The sequence below is a fragment of the Vicugna pacos genome, chromosome 35 (genome assembly GCF_048564905.1).
Source record: "Vicugna pacos chromosome 35, VicPac4, whole genome shotgun sequence".
NCBI classification, from domain to species: domain Eukaryota; kingdom Metazoa; phylum Chordata; class Mammalia; order Artiodactyla; family Camelidae; genus Vicugna; species Vicugna pacos.
Window position 1 is genome coordinate 2841498 of NC_133021.1, and position 16865 is coordinate 2858362.

At 44.5% G+C, this 16865-nt stretch overlaps 1 long non-coding RNA gene across 2 annotated transcripts in view; it reads right to left on the reverse strand.

Annotated features, from left to right (window-relative positions):
- The window catches only part of LOC116278119 (uncharacterized), a 32792-nt gene extending 24894 nt beyond the window's left edge, over window positions 1-7898 (reverse strand). For both annotated transcript variants that reach the window (XR_012067082.1, XR_012067081.1), the window contains exons 1-3: window positions 7766-7898; window positions 5671-5720; window positions 4307-4394 (exon numbers count right to left, since the gene is read on the reverse strand). This is a non-coding gene — a long non-coding RNA (uncharacterized lncRNA). The remainder of the gene's footprint in view (window positions 1-4306; window positions 4395-5670; window positions 5721-7765) is intronic.
- Between the last annotated feature and the right edge of the window lie 8967 nt (window positions 7899-16865).

The following is a 16865-nucleotide window of genomic DNA, read 5'->3' on the forward strand; positions in this document are numbered from 1 at the left end:
CAAAACTATTTGTTTGCATTTAATATGATCTTATATATAGAAAATCCTAATGATTCCATCAAAAACCTATTACAAACAATAGACAAATTCAGTCAAGTTGCAAGATACAATTTTCAACATGTGAACAGCAATGTGTTTCTATATACCAACAACAAGCAATTTGAAAAATAAATTTAAAAAGCATTCATATTTAAAATGACATAAATATTAGGAATAAATTAAACCAAGTAGGTAAAATATCCTTACACTGAAAATGACAAAACACTGATTAAAACAAAAGAACAACTGAAAAAAAGATAAATGGAAACAATTTTCATTGTTATGAATTGGAAGTATTAAAACTGTAAAAATGTCTGTGTCACCCAAAGCTGTCTATAGATTCAATGCAATCCCTATCCAAATTCAAATGACATTTACACAGAAATACAGAAAACAAGCCTAAAACTTGTATGGAACCACAAGACATCCCTAATAGCCAAATCAACCTGGTCAAAGAATTAATCTAGAGATATCACAATTCCTAATTTCAAACTTTATTACAAAACTATAGTAATCAAAAATGGTAGGTAACAGTAAAAAATAGAGACCAAGTTCAATGAAGCAAGTGCTCAGAAACAAACCCACTTATATAGTGCCAACAAGTACTTCACATGGGAACCAAGAAGATGTAAAGGGAAAACTATAGACTCTTCAATAAATTGTGCAGGAAAAAACTGGATAATGACCTACAGATGAATACAATTGGACCCCTTTCTTGCAGCACTCACAGAAATTAACTCAAAATGGACTGAAGGCTTAAATTTAAGACCAAAAACTGTAAAACTACTTGAAGAAAATGTAAACATAAAGCTCCTTGCTATGGTTTTGGCAAATATTTTTTGGATATGACACCAAAGTTTCAAGTAAGAAAAGCAAAAACAAACAAGTGGAACTACAGAAATTAAAAAAACAAAAACAAAACAAAACAAAACGAAACAAAAAAACAAAAAAACCTCCACAGCAAAACAAATAATCAGCAAACTAAAAAGCAACTACAGAATAAAACAACATACAGGCAATTTTTTCCATTTGTTAATCAAAAAACATTTTTTTATAAAATATATAAGTAAGTCATAAAATAATAGCAATCAAATAAAACATTAAAAATAGGTTAAAGGACTTGAGTAGATTTTTTTTCAAAAAGACATATAGATGGCCAATAGGTACATGAATAAATGCTCAACATCACTAATCATCAGGGAAATGCAAATCAAAATCACAATGACACATCACATCACACCTGTTAGAATGGTTATTATAAAAAAGAAAAAAAATGTTTGCAAGAATATGAAGAAAAGGTAAAACTTGTTTAATTTTTTGGTCAAAATGTAAAATGGTACAGTCGAATGAATATAAAAGAATTAAATTGGACCGCATCTTACACTACTCACAAAAAATATCTCGCAATAAAATAGTCAAATTGTGACTTGAAATCATAAAACACCTTAAAAAAAATCATAGAGTAAAATCCCCTCGACCTTGATCTTGTAAATAATGATTATTTGGATATGACTCCAAAGTACAGGCAAATAAAGCAAAAGCAAAAAGAAACAAGCGGGACTAAGTCAATGTAAAAACTTCTGCATAGAAAAGAATTTGAAAAAATTAAAAGACATCATATGGAATGGGAGAATCTATTAGCAAACCATCTTTTGATAAATGGTATTTACTGAAGTATATAAATACATCATACAACTTAGCAGCCAAAAAAATAAATCTAATTAAAAATGAATAAAAGATCTGAATAGACATTTTTCCTAAGAAAACATACAAATGTGCAACACGAAAAGGTTGTCATTAATCATCAGGGAAATGCAAATCAAGACCACGAGACCATATCACAACTGTTACAATGGCGAAAGTGAAAAAAGACAAGTGAGTACAATGATTGGAAGGGATGTGAAGAAAATCCTTGTGTGTTGTTAGTAAAAATGTAAATAACCACAGACACTAGGAAAAGCAGTATGGAGTTTCTATCAAAAATTTAAAGTAGTATCCAGGTGTCCCAGCACCATTTGTCAAAGAGACTATCCTTTGCCCACTGAACGTGTTTTACTTCCGTCTCAAATAGTAGTTGACCTAATATACAGGGGTTTACTACTGGGTCCTCTATACTGTTAATTTAAACCATGTGTGTATTTTAATATCATTGTGTCTCATACTGTAACATTGTGATTTAGTTCTAAATCAGGAAGTGTGATGACTCCCAATTTGTTCTTTCCCAGGATTGCTCTGGTGTCTGGGTCTCTGGAAGTCACATAAAAAATTTTTAAGATTGATTTCCCTCCATGTGTAAAAAATGCTGTTGGAATATTGATAGAAATTGCACTGAAACTGTAAATGGCTTTGGGTATTATGGACATTTTAACATTAATTCTTCTGTTCCATTAGCCATACTTCTGGTCCAGTGTATCTTTCCACTTGTTTTGTCTTCTTCAATTTTTTTCCATAGAAATCTTATAGTTTTCAAAGTACAAATTTTTCACTTCCATAGTTAAGTTTATTCTTAAGTATTTTATTGGTTTTAATGCTATTTTGAATGAGGAAACTCCAGCATCTTCAACAAATGTTGCTGGGAAGATTGGAAATCCACAAGCAGAAAAATGAAATTGGACACCTACTTTCCACCACTCACAAATATAATTTAAAATGGACTAATGACTGAAATGTAAGACCTCATACTTTAAAACTCCTAGAGGAAAACTTAGAGAAGAAGATACTTAACTCTGGTTTGGGTAATAATATTGGGATATAACCCCAAACACAAGCCAGAAAAGCAAATATCAACAGATGGGACTACATCAAACTAAAAAGATCCTGCACAGCAAAAGACATAATCAGCAAAATATAAAGCCTAATACAGAGTAGGAGAGAATTTCTGCAAATCATATATTGGATGGAGGGTTAGTATCAAAATATACGTGGACCTCATATAACACAATAGCAAAAAAAAAAAAAAAAAAGAGTGGACAATCCAATATAAAAAATGGGCAGTGAATCTAAATTTATATTTTAACAAAGAAGACTCCCAAATACACAAAAGGTACATGAAAAGATATTCAACATGACTAACAATTAGGGAAATGAAAATTGAAAGTGGAATGAGATATCCTCTCCCTCCTGTCAGAAAGGCCATCACCAAGAAGACAAGAGACAGTGCTGACCAGGATGAGGACAAAAGAAAACCCCTGTACACTGTCAGTGGGGATGTAACCTGGTTCAACCACTATGGAAAAGCTATAGAGGTTACCCAAAAGTTAAAAATAGAGCTACCATATGCTCCAGCAGTCCTCCTTCTTGGTGTGCATCTGAAGGAAGTGAAAACAGGGTATTGAAAAGATAGCTGCATTCACATGTTTATTACAACATTATTCACAATAGCCAAGATATGGAAATGACCTGAGTGTCCAAAAATGAATGAATGGATAAAGAAGAAATGGCATTTATATACAATGGAATATTATTCTGTATTATGAAAGAAGGAATTTCTGCCATTTGGGATATTACAGATTGACCTTGAGGGTATTATGCTTGGTGAGATGAAATAAACAGAGAAAAGACAAATGTAAGATATCAGATATACAAAAACAAACAAACAAACAACAAGCAAGCAAACACTTAGAAACAAATTGTAAAATGGTGGTACCTAGGTGTCAGGGTGGAGGAAATGGGGAGATGTTAAAGGGTACAAATGTGCAAGCAGAAGATAAATAAGTCATGCAGATCAAATGCACAGCACAGTGATTACAGACAACAGTGCTGTACCAGTCTCCAAAGCTCGTAAGGTACTATCTTGTGAATGTTCTTGCCACCAAAAATAAAGAAAATTATACTTGTGTGTCATGTGAGAGGTGTTAGTTAAAGCTGTGTTTGTGATCACATTGCTGTATGTAAGTGGATCAAATCAACACACTGCAGACTCTGAAAAAAGAAAAAGTAGAACTGCATGATTTCACTTACACGTGTAATCTAAAAAAGCCGAACTCACACAGAGAACAGAGTGGTGACTGTCAGGGCCTGGGAGTGGTGAAATGAGAAGATGCCCAAAGAGTACAAATGTCCATGTTTAAGATGAGTGAGTTCTGGGAAATCTCACGAACAGCATGGTGACTACAGCTAACAATGCTGTATTATTTATCTGAAAGTTACTGAGAGCAGATCTCAAAAATTCTCACCACAAATGGGAATTTTATGAGTTTATGGAAGTATCCTTATTGTGATAATAATTTCACAATATATATGTGTATCAAATCACCACGTTACTTACTGGTAGGGCTGTGTCCTGGGTCACTGTCTCTCAGGACTCAGACTTCAGTGAGTCTGTTTCACTTCATGGCTGAACATATTCAAATGGCCTGTTTATAAAATAAAAATAAAATGACTAATAATTCATTGTGACTGGCTTCAAGAATTTTTTTTTTTTAATTTTGTTCCCATGCTTACATTTCACACTACTGGAACAAAATCAAATATATGCCAAAACAAATAGCACATTACAATAATGATACCAGAGTCGTGAACACAAATATTCAATGTTTCTTCCTGATGTTTTCTAATCAGGAGTGCTTTTTAAAATATTCAAACTCACTGGGTCCTAGCTGATAGCTATGTGACAAAAGTCAAATAAGCCAAAATGACAGACAATCCTGCAAGTGGCTTTAGATAATGCCATATTTTGTGCCAGAAATTAATTACCTCTTAGAAAATCACATAAAAATACTTGAAGCTCAAACTCTGGAACGTTTCTCAAATTCATCAAACTCACATGTTATTATAATGTATGTGTCCATTCAGGTGATGAGGTAGGTAAATACAAAAAGTGATCTGTTCTTCTGTGTTTAGTACAATTAAAATAACTAAAAATGATTATAAAAAGCTTCTAAGAAATTAGATAAGATCTAGAATACAGATGGAGATATGAAAATGCTTTTTATTGCTCTGTACAAGAGTAATAGACCATCAGGTACAAATGTGTCAGATGACAAGGTATCTTCATGTTAAAAACAATGCCATCACTGCAAAGGAAAGCTTTACTGATTGTACTGAAATAAAAGAAAAAAAGAATTGGAAAAGGATCATGTTGACATAAAAATGCTCATGGCCACAAATACTATAGAGGAGCAACTGTGGCAGATGTACAAAGATGTAGAAGCCATCATTCCTCCACTGAATATGATTACACCAAATTGTTACTTAATCATTTCATAAACGTAATGGGTAACATTTCTGCTTCTATAATTTAAAATATAATAACCTTTAAAATACTCTATGAGAGGTGTGATAGTCAAATATGTGTTCTAAGAAGTACTTTAGACACACCTAAGAATAACTAATGGTCAGAAAAATCAAATGCAATCAGCTACCACCCCATGCAAATTAATGGCATTCAGCAGATATTCATATATAAAATATGTATTAGTGTACAATATATAAATAAAATCAAATATTGTATTAATATCTAATGTAAAATATCAGGAAATGTGCTGTGCCAAAATTGGAAGCGTCCTGGTGTAAACAGATTACAATTTTGTATTCAGTTTTCATAATGGGATAATACTGTGACCTGAGCAGAAATTGTAAAGAAAGTTCTCCAAGAAAAATTCCTGACCACATCAAAAGTTGCATACTTACTATAAGGTCTCTCCCCTTGTTTACTCTCAGTATCAGAAAGTGACTTGGATCTAGAATAGGAGAATAAAAAAATCTTTAACAAGACACAGGAAAGCACTCTGTTAAAGAAAATAAATCAAAAGAAAAAAATGAAAGGGAAATTAAGATTCTACAGATACAAATACCAATTTTTATGAGAAAGAAGGTTAAAATTAAAAAAAAGATTATAGATATTCTTATTTCACCTTTTGAACAAAGGTATAGAAAACTAAGCTAAATAACTTCATATTTTGCATTTATTAGGAGAAAATGTATTTGCAATGAAAAGCAGTCATTGTCCTGCCTTTTAAATATTCTGACGATTTAGTTTTGAATATATTTCATCTCAAATGTTCTTATGCAGTATGTACAATCGTTGGTATTTTAAAAATCGCCACTGTATTTGGAACTTATAAAAGTAATTCAAAATTTTAAAAATTATACTCTTGTAAGAAATTGGTAGTGGCCTAGGTATTATTTTTAACAAAACTGGTCACCCTGGAATGCTGCAAAATATTTTTCAATAAGCTTATATTTACATATATTTAAGACTGTCACTGTATTAATATTATGGAAACAACAGGCCAGCCAAGAAACAAGCACCACTCGGAGGATTGTAATACTCAGATTTAGTACACTGGCGGGCTCAGAGGGGCTTCTGCTCTGAAGCTCTGAGCACCTCCAAAACTTGTGCATTAGGTTTTATAGAGTTAATTGCAAGCATGGGGCTATAGCCAGTAAGGTCTGAACAGCAAAAGCAGGGAATCAGTACACTGGAGTTTATCTATTAGGAACAGATCATGTTACATTTGGGAGCCCATGATTGGGTTAAAAAATTGTAACAAACCCGAGCCACTCGTCTCCTTAAAGAAGAGCAAATGTGCTTAGTTAACTGCCTTGCAAACAGGCACCTGTGCATCCGCACGCCAGTCTCCTGGCCATAAAAAGCAGAGACAATGCCTTGCTTGCATAGTCGAGGATTTAGATAGCGCTCTGTTCATGGCAAAGCAACAACCCAGGCCCTCAGCTATAAACACTGGGTGTCTCTGCTGTTAGTCTTCTATGCCCAGAACAAGGAGCTGGCTGGGCTGGTGGTCTTTTCTAACATATCTATAAGGATATATCTTGTTCCCCTCTTCCCATGACTTCCCCAAAGACAAACAAAGCCTTTGTACTCACTGTGATTTCTACAATCTCAATCCCACCCTGTCTTTCCTTAAATTCCTGCATTCCATCACACAACTGTTAGTGATTTTTCCTTTGTTTGTACACAATAAATGTGGGAGCATTTGAGAGTCTCGTGGAGTTGGCTCCCGACTCCCTCTCCCTCTCTTGACATTTTCCACAGAGTCTTGAGTAATTCATTGAGTCTCAGTGGGACTTCTGCTGGCCAGAACCCAGTTAATGGCACTTGTTGAGCTAGGACTTACAAGTTATTAGCCCAGTAAACCAACACTTATTAAACTTCAGATTTATGAGTTAGCCCAGCAGTACTTAGATCAGTAAACTGACACTTATTACACTTAGACTTAAGAGTTATCTTGCTAGTCCAGCCAGGCTTTTCCTTCTCATTATGAGAAAATAACAATCGTGGCAATATTTGGACTTGAAAATGAGATAAGCTAAGAAGCACATTTTAAATATAAAATATTTTAAGTGCAAAATAAATAATTGTATTCCTTTAAAGACAGGAGATTAAAAGCATAATAAACTCTGACTTTGACACACTTAAAATATAAAAGTTAATATAATGTGTTTTCATGCACCTCTTTCCCTGTTTCAGTAATTTCTCAGCCCCTTTCACGTTACTCCCGAGTCCCCGCCCGTGACCTGCGGTGTAAACACCTCCAACCACGCGGCGAAGGGGGGGACCCAGGCAGTGAGAATGAGGGGCGCGAACAGCCCCGTGGCCCCGGTGGACGCGGACCCTCACCCCGTCCCAGCAGCTGAGGACAACGGCCGAAGCGGGTCCGCCAGCGCACCCGTCCCCTCCCTCCTGGACTGGGAACCCAACTCGGCCAGGTCCACACACACCCCCGTGTGAAGCTGGCTTAGCATGCGGGGAAACCGGCATTACCTCAGACAGCGAGCGAGGAGCGTCCTCCTCCTGCAGGAACGAGGGCCACGCGGTCCCGAAGCCGCCATGGCGCCGCCCGCTCCGCCCTGAGGAAAAGGAGCGTCGCCCCCAGGGAAGACGCCGACCACGTCTGTCGCGGAATGCGCATGCGCCCCACCACCTAAGAACTGTTGGCTTCGCGCGCCCCCTGCAGATCCTTGGGAGCAGTGTTGGATGTTCAGAACTCACTGGAAACACATGAACCGTCCCAGCCATGATGCTAAATCACTGGGAATCTCAGTGCCCTGGTCTCTTTGTTAATGTCACTGGTGATGCTCTGATTCAGCCATGTCTGCTCTCTTGCCTGGATCATGCCTCACTCCTTGAAACCACGCCTCGATCAGATGCAGAAGAGTCTCAAATCCCATATTTAGAAATGATCAGGGTTGGTCTGGAATCCAAACCCAAATCTCTCAACTCCCTGGGGTCCTCTGAGGAGTGCGGTTTTCTCAGGACTGTCTGTTCCATGTCAGGAGCAGACCAAGCCTCAGGTAGCTTAGAAGGAATGTCATGCAGCCCATGCTTTGGACAGTTCTCAGTTCTGACCTGCATAATCTTGAGACCCTTTTGTAATTCCTAACACCCTGTTTTGTCATACCTGTATGATGGTTATTGATGACAAACTGAAATATTGTTCTTATAATTCAGAGGTGCTATTGTTCTTCAGATAACAGGATATTTTGAAGGGATCAATTATTTATCACTCCCCCTAATTAAATATACTTTTAAAGCTAGAAATTTTTCGGGCGGACAATCAGGTCCTCTTCTTAAACCAGTTGCTGAGGATTATCTGGTCTGAGCTCCAGATCCTGATTCTGCTGGTGACTTATGGTGATACCAGTGTGAACATGTTTCTCCTTGTGCACCGATGTGGAAAGGGGACAGCCCTGTTCCCAAATGGGACAGTATCATGCTGACGCTAAAAGCAAGCACAAAAAAGAATCACACAGAGTCCCCAGTACCAGCTCTCCCAGGTAGAAACGCCACCTCCATCACAGTGTTCCTGTGCTCCCATCAGGCCTTCCCTGCTCCCAGCAGGTCCTACATGAGCAGTGTGACAGGTGACTGCCTGTCCCAGCACAGCATGGTGGTGACGATCCCACCTTAATCTGTTTATCTTTGGAAGTTCTCACACCTCTCTGAGCTTCACTTTGCTCTTCTCACAGACAGGGTTGTATAGGCATGGACCTCACAGGGTTATGGGAGGAAGTCATGGTACATGCTCACCTGGTGGCTGGCTCTGCAGAAAGGGCTACTGGGCGTGCTGTGTGTCCTCACATTTATCCTTCTCTCTCCCCAGTGAAAATACTCTCAGCCTCATCCTTCCCTGGCCTGTGGCCTTTCTGCATTTGCAAAAGAACATGCCACAGCACTTTAACCATGATGCCCTCACAGCCTCTTCTAGACGTGGTGCACCTCCCATATTCACCCACACAGATGAATCACAGGACAAACTGAAGCTGTAGGTGGTCTTTGGGCCCACAAAAGGGGCTGCTGTCTCCTCAGAACTAAGTAGGTTGGGGGCTGTACTGGGGAAAGACGGACAGAACCTGGAGCTCACACATCTATTAATTCCCCTGAAGAAGAAAATGAGTCACAAAGCGCTGTGGGTGGGGTCCCAGCCTCCCTGGGAATCAGAGGATTGTTGGACTGAGCTGATCCCTGTGAGACCCATCCCCCCAACAGCCCCATCTCCCTCACCTGCTCTCTCTACATGCACTTCCATGACCTCCATAACTGGGGACCAGAGCAGGAGGAATGGGGAGCAACCCACTCACAAAAGTGTCTTCAGCCCAGTCCTGAAGCTCCTGTGCATGGAGGATGGGGTAGGCTGTGCCCATGGCCTTGGAGAGAAGGGTGTCAGTAAGACCACACTCACAGCGGATCCCTTTCAGGCCTACTCCATGACCAGCCCTTCCGCTACAAGGACGGCTGTCACAGGGGTGGAAGTGGGCTGAGGCCACCACCTGGGTCCAAGAGCCAAAGAAGGGACTGTGAGAGCTCAGCATGGATGAAAGGCCAGGCCTCTGACTCTAGTTCATGCAGAAACCTCCCATGCCCTTTCCAGTACCTTGGGACCCTAGCGGCATCAGTACCTGCAGCTCACCTGGCAGCCCTGCACAGTTGGCCTACACTCCACAAGCCACATGCTGCAAGCTACAGTTCCCTCCAACATGATGCACCTTCCCCACCTCTTCCAGGTCACTACGAACCTTCTAGCACCCACTGAGGCAGGGCCAGAGGGTAGAAGGTCTGCAGGCAGGGAGAGCTGTCTGAGTTGAGGTTCAGAGGCTGTGCGTCCCTTTTGAAGGCAGCAGAGCTTTCTTTTGGGGGAAGACAAAGGGAAAGTTAGTTCTGTGGGTGAACCTTTCTCTTTACCCTCCTCTTGTGCCAACCCCACAGCTGAAAATTTGCTGAAGAGCCAGAGGAAGGGTCAACTTAGGGCCTGGAGACAACCCCTCTATGTTTTTACCAACACCACTGGTGCCGCAGCCAGCGTCACTGCCACCAGCTGCTCCAGTAGTGGCACAAGCAGCATCTACCCCAGTGGGGGCGCACTCTAAGGCGGAGCAACGGGGCCCGTCCACTCAGTCTTCCATCTCCAGCCTCAAAACTGGAGACAGAGCCAGCTCCAGCCCCAGGGCCCCTCTGTCTCTGATACATGACCAGGAGGAATGGGACAAGTAAGAAGCAGTCTGAACTCACAGCCTCTCCACAAGGCTGGCGGCAGAACTGCTGACTCTCCTGGATGTGCTGGTGGGTGGGCTCTCATGGGGGTACTGGGGCAGGGCTTCCCTTTGAAATAAGCTGTCCCACCTCATCCTTTCCAGGATCCAGACTTCTGGGACCAGAATCCAAGACCGCAGCTCCACCGCTTATCAACCATGTGACCTGGGCAACTTTCTCAAACCCAAGCCTTCTCTGTCCACCTGCAGAGATGGAGGATAACAGGATGTTCCGCACAGAGTGTATGTGTATATTAAATAGGTAGAACAGAAAGAATAGTGGGTGGGGTCTGGCCCATTGGTTGCGGGAGGGGAGGTCACCCTGTGCAACCAGGTCCAAGGGTCACCTAGAAATATGCTCAGAATTTCAGCTGCTCCAGCATTTATCACATATCTGATGTGCACTTAAACACAGGGAGAGAAACAAACAGTCTGAGTGTAGCTGCCACTGGGGAACATGAATCTGGGGAGTCAGACCAGAATGTGATCAGGATGGTAGAAGATGCCCCTGGGGTTGAATAGAGTGGAGCTGCCCTCTGGAGCCTGGAGTTAGTGAGGATGGGCTTGTAGAAATTCCCCTCTCCTTTACCCATCAATGCTGGGTCCTGTGGGTACTGAGTCCCACAATCGGTGTGGTGCTAGTGCTCTCAACACAGAGAAAAGCCCAGGCTTCAGCCATGTCCTCTACTTCCTGGACTCCCACTCTGGTGACCCCCACCTGGGATGCAGAGATGAGGTATCGCTGATCATGTGATGTTCCCTCTGCTCCAGGAGGTGTTGAAGAAAGTGGTTCCCTCTCAATGTCTGGGATTCACCTAGTCCCAGAAAAACAGCCCTGGCAATGAGCACATGGCACCACCATCCATGCCACTATCACTCAGCTTAACAGTGTGGCCAACTGCATCATCACCCCTACCAGAAGGACTGAGTGTGGTGGCCCAGGAGCAAGCCTGGGTGGTGGGGCACTGGGTCAAGGCGGCCAGGGTATGGCATGGACCATCCAGTGGAGCCCGTCTCTGGAATCTTGGGAATGGCCTCTTCTCCTTTGCCTGCTTTCTGGATGGAAGTCTGCGATCCAGGCCCCTGCACAGTCCCAGGTCCATCCTGCAGGGCCGTGCTGAACTTGACTCCCAGCTCTCAGTGGGTGGATGCTTCCTACCTATCTCCTTCCTTGGGCTGAGCTAACTTCATTCCTGTGGATTTTCAACATCCTGCTGTCTTATGTATTGTGTGCCTTCTAGGTCCTCCCTGGGCTCTCTGGGTGTGTGTCTCATCCAGGGCAAATTGAGACAGTGAGGGGACTAAAGCTAGAGCAAGCAGGGCAGCAACTTCCCACCTCCAAGCCTGCTATGTTCCCTTCCCCAAGGGTTCCAGTCCTCAGGAAATTTTGCTCCCTGAATGCAGTCCTCTCTGCTCTGCCTCAAATCACTCTCCGAAGGAGACATGGGGCTGTTTCTACGTGGGTGGGTGTCTCTCCACAGGAAGTTCAAAGTCAATGTGGGGTCACTTATTTGTCTGCCGTCCCCACCCCCAGGCAGCTGGCACCTCCTGGGGGAAACAAATTTGACAGACAATACCTGGGTTGGGGGCCAAGTCTCTAAGCCCCCTTGGGAAATAGGCCATCATTCCTAATGCTTTAGGAATTTATTTTCTTAAACGTCCCAGGGGCTGGAGTCAAATTGGAGAATTTATAGTGTTCTCTTTATACCAACAGAGCCCTGCCCAGCTGAAACTCAAACTGATGGAATTAGATCTTCTCAGTAGAAATGGAAATGGAGGCCCCAGGTGACCAACCCCAGGGCTCCATCCCCAGCCCCACAGCACCTTCCTGCCCAAAGAATCCCAGTGAGACCCTCATCCATGCAGTCTGAACACTCCATGTTCTCAAGTAAAAGGGATTTGCCCTTTAACTCCTCATGCACACATTTTCTCTGAACTTCTCCTTCCTTCTTACCCTTCCCCTTAGGAGGGGCTTCTGGAAATATAAAGATCCGTGTAGCAAAGCCGATTCCTGGAGCAGGGGTCTGCTCATCGAGGTAGCGTGGAGGCCTGAGGTCTGGAGGGAGGAGGGTCAAGGAGGGAAGGGGACGGGGTGGGATGTAGTTTTCAGTTTCTCACTAAAGCGTCTGAAAAATCCCCATCTTCTCTGGATCAGCAGGACGAGGGATGTGTTCTGTCCACAGAAAAGTGGAGGGGCAGGAGACCCTGGGAATGTGTTGTGTCCGTGCTGCTCCAGGAGGGGGCACTCGATGGCAGCGCTAGCAGGTCTCTGGCTCCCATTCTAGTCCCTGCCGCTGGCACGTGGCTTCTTTCAGGCTCCTGGGTGGACGGGGTGGGTAGGGGTAACTTTCTTCCCTGACCAGCCCCATCTATCCTCAGGAGCCCAGGTCCTTGCTGCCCATTCTGTCTTCACTGCACCTCCGAGGGGAGGGCGCCCTTCTCATCCCAAGGATGAGCACTGCAGGGGTCCTATGGTCTAGGTGTGCATATTGCCACCCAGTCCTGGGTCCTAGTGGCTGGACCAGAGACAGATATGTGTTCATTCTGTGACTCCACAATGTGCCCAACTCACCATCAATGCTGGTCAGTCACGGTCAGGATTCTCACCCTGGTCCCCAGTCAGCAATGACACAGGCCCCGGGGGGCTCATGAGAAATGTCTGGGAACTAATGGGAGCTTAGTTGATCCTTCCTGAATGACTTCAGAAGCTTCATGTGAAAGAGGAAGCAAAGTGTCCTGTCCCCTTCGACCTTGTGAGTCAGAGGTGGTGCCTCAGGGGTCACGTTCCTGAGTGCATGAAGAAAGCCTGCTGTGCAGGGGATGTTCTGAGCTGTTCCCGGAGAGGGCAAGGCTTCAGCATGGCCTTGTTTTCAGCCTGGATGGCTGAGACTCCAGGGATCCTGGGGCAGGCAGGGACCTCAACCTGGCCTCCAAGGCCCATGTCCCCTCTATCCACAGCTCCACCCAGATGGGGGCCTTCACCGCTTGGGAGCCCGAAGGACACAACTCCCACCAATGGCAGAGCTGGGCTGGGGGAGGGACGCTGCCCCAGGGCCTCTGGCTGAGAAGGGGTTATGGCCTCTCCTCTGTGGGCCCCTGAGCACCGCACTGCCCCTCGGCGGGCCTCTGCCTCCTCAGCCGGGAAATGGAGAGAGGATGACCCCGTGGTGCCAGCCTCACAGAGCGGTGATGAGGAGAAAGGAAGGAGGGTGTGGGGCTTTCTGTTCTGCTTCAGCAGGAGGTGAGGATAAAAGTGACATGGCCCTGAGACCTCAGGAGAACCTGGCGGGTAAGTGGGCGTCCAATACTTGCCAGGTGAAGAAACAGGCTCCGGGGACTAGGCCACAGCCCCAAGTCACAAACCCAGTGCGTGCCAGCGCTGGGATTGTTCTGGAATCAAAGCATGCTGGAGGGCACATAGCACTGCTACCAGTGCCCTGGTCAGCTGTCAGGGTCTGAGGTCGGGGGGCTTGGGGAACCGGGTGAGGGGGCAGGCTCAATGGCTCTGTCCTCCACTCCGGCAAGAGCAGCCTCCAAGCCCAGCGCCCTGGGGCGGGGCCTCCAGAGCCCGGGAGAGGCTGCGGGAGGGGGTGAGTGCCCTGCAGGGGAGGGGCTGCAGGGTCAGAGGAGGGCGCTACCCCCAGCTGGAAGCCCTCAAATCAAGGGAGGTGGGGCCTTCCTCCTCCAGCCCCGCCTCCCACTGCCACGTTAGCTAAGATCCTCATTCCAAGTGACTGCCAGGAGGGCCTGGAAAAGCTGATGCACGTAGACTTGGTGATGGGAGTAGCCAAGGTTCAAACACCCTGTGATTTGCTGACAGAAGTCTTGGGGGTTGATTAGGAGCCAGAGTTCTTGTAGGTCAAGGGGTGTGGAGATCGAGGAGGCTAGTAAGGGTTCCAGACTGCTCCACCTGCAAACAGTGGGGTGGACCCAGAGCTGAGGGTGAGTGGTTTTCACGGAAGGGTCTGTGGGGCCCTGAGATCAGAATCCAGGTTAATCCCCTCCCTCAGCATAAACATCACCGACCTGGTGATGCTGGACCCAGTGTAGAGGGTGATCTGGATGTAAGTCTGGGGGCTGAGCAGGGGAACCAGGGTCAAGGCCTGGGAAGAGAGAGGCCACACACCAAGGCCTGGGCTGTCAGCATTCAGCAGACCTTTTGTGAGACCCTCATGGCCAGTCCTGTGAGCTGGGGTGTCAGGCACATTTTAGGGGTGAGGAAAAGGAGGCTCCACATACAAAAGTGGTCCAAGTTCCCTGGGCTGGTGGAGCCACAGAACTGGCAAACCACAGAGCTGCAGGGTGTTTTGTTGGAGCTGGACTCAGCCTCTCCCACAGGGGCTTCCATAGGGTGAGAGTGAAATGGAGCCTCGCAAAGTCCAACATCACATAAGTGGCGGAACAGTCCCCTCCTGCCCCAGGCCTCAGCTTCCCTGTGTGTCAGCAGAGAGGGTTCTGCTACAAGCTCCCCAAGACTCAGCCCCAATGTCTTCTCTTCTTTGGTGCCAAGACATTGGTTTGGATCTAAGTCCTGATTTCTGCGCATGCCCGGCCCCCTCCTGGGGCCTGGTCACAGGGCAGCAGGAGAAGGAATGGGCATGGGGGCTGGCAATGACGGCAGGGCTCTTCCTGCTGGGCTTCGGCTGCCTGCCTTCCAGGGGTGTGAGTCTCTCCCATGTGTACATGTTAAACTTTTGTTTGATTTTCCCCTGTTAATCTCTTTCATGTCAATGTAATTCTTAGACTGGCCAGAAGAACCTAGAAGAATAGAGCAAAACTTCTTCCTCCCCAACAGTCCACAGTGAGGACGAGCTGCAACTTCTCCGGCTAATCACACCTCACTCACAGCTGCTGCAGGTGGAGATCCTGGGGCGACTGACAAAAGCCAGCAGAACGTGAGATTCTTACCAGGTCAATCTCCTGGGTCTCTGCCTGCAGAGTATTTTGTAAATGAGAAAGGTAAGAATTTTCCTCTTCTAGAATTCTATTAGCAGGAGAAAATATTTGTAGGGTTAGCTCCTTGGACTCAACAATTCTTGGTTTGAAATTCAGTGAATTACTCTTGGTTTGTGGATCTTTTCCCAACCAGACATTGTCACTATTTTTCTTTATCTCTGTCTTTTGTGTCATTTGTCATAAGGAGAACAACCACAGGTCAAATTAGACTTTCTTTTTGTCTGTTCTGTGTCTTGAGATCTTGGCCTGTTGGCCAGTGAGGAAACTCCCTGGTCTGTCCCACTCAGGAGGGGCATGCACAGTGTGAATTTGGAGACCAGCTGAACAGACTGGAACTCCAAGCCTTCTCCTGGTCAGTCTGCACCAGTTCTCAAGGGAGCTTGCCATAAGGTGTCCCAGTCCACGAGGGGTCACTGTTGTCTCAACCTTTGCTGCTTTATTACTGATATAAGAATGTTTTTTACTTTCTCAGACTTTCTAGGTAATGAACTTTTGGATCATGGGGGCTACATCATGTTTGCCGTCAACAAGGATACCTCTTGCACCCATGGTAGACTGGAAAGTCCCCGCTGGGTCTTTCTACAAATAGGCTATTAAGATATTATTCTTCAATGGCCAATGATGGATCCTTTGAGTTGGAAAAACTTCTAAATTGCTAATTTTTTTAGAAACCTCTCACCACTGACAGCTATTTTATTAGCAAATGGAAAGACCAAATTTAAAAGTGGATACAACGAAATATAACAGCTAACCTGTATAACAGCTTTAGTTAAAAAAAAAAAGAGTAGAAAAATAAAGTTTCGAGAGGCCTTACTGAATTTGCAGTCTCAGCTTCCCCAAGTGGGTTTTTCAGATGATATTTAAAAACTTAGACTAATGTCAGGCACAAATTATTATTTTTTGTCATTGATATGTCTTGATTTATGCAATAACGCACTAATTATTTCACTGCTCAGGTTAAGTTTTTCTGAACCTTGACTTTCCTTTGATAAAAATGACTTTCCCTCTTCCCTGAAAAATGAGAACATATCCTGTACCCCTCAGAACCAAGGGTCCTTCCGAGTTGATACGACCCCCACAGAGAGAAAGTGAAAAGCACGCTCAGTGCCTGAGGACCACGGCTCTTTAGTTGCGCCATCGCCCACGGGCACTTTCAGGAGCTACAGTGACTGAAGGCCTCGGGACATCTAGCCTGGGAGGAGTTTCTCTAGACGCAGGAATAAGGAAAAGTCTCTTCTTCCTAAACGTGATGCTTAAATACTGTCTCTGCCTGTCAATACAGGCAAGGGCTTCCAGTGCCAAAGTGCTTTAGAAGTGATGCCTGAACTTGGCCTCCTCACCCCAATGACTGAACTGAGGCTTGAGGGCAGAGTTTTGGA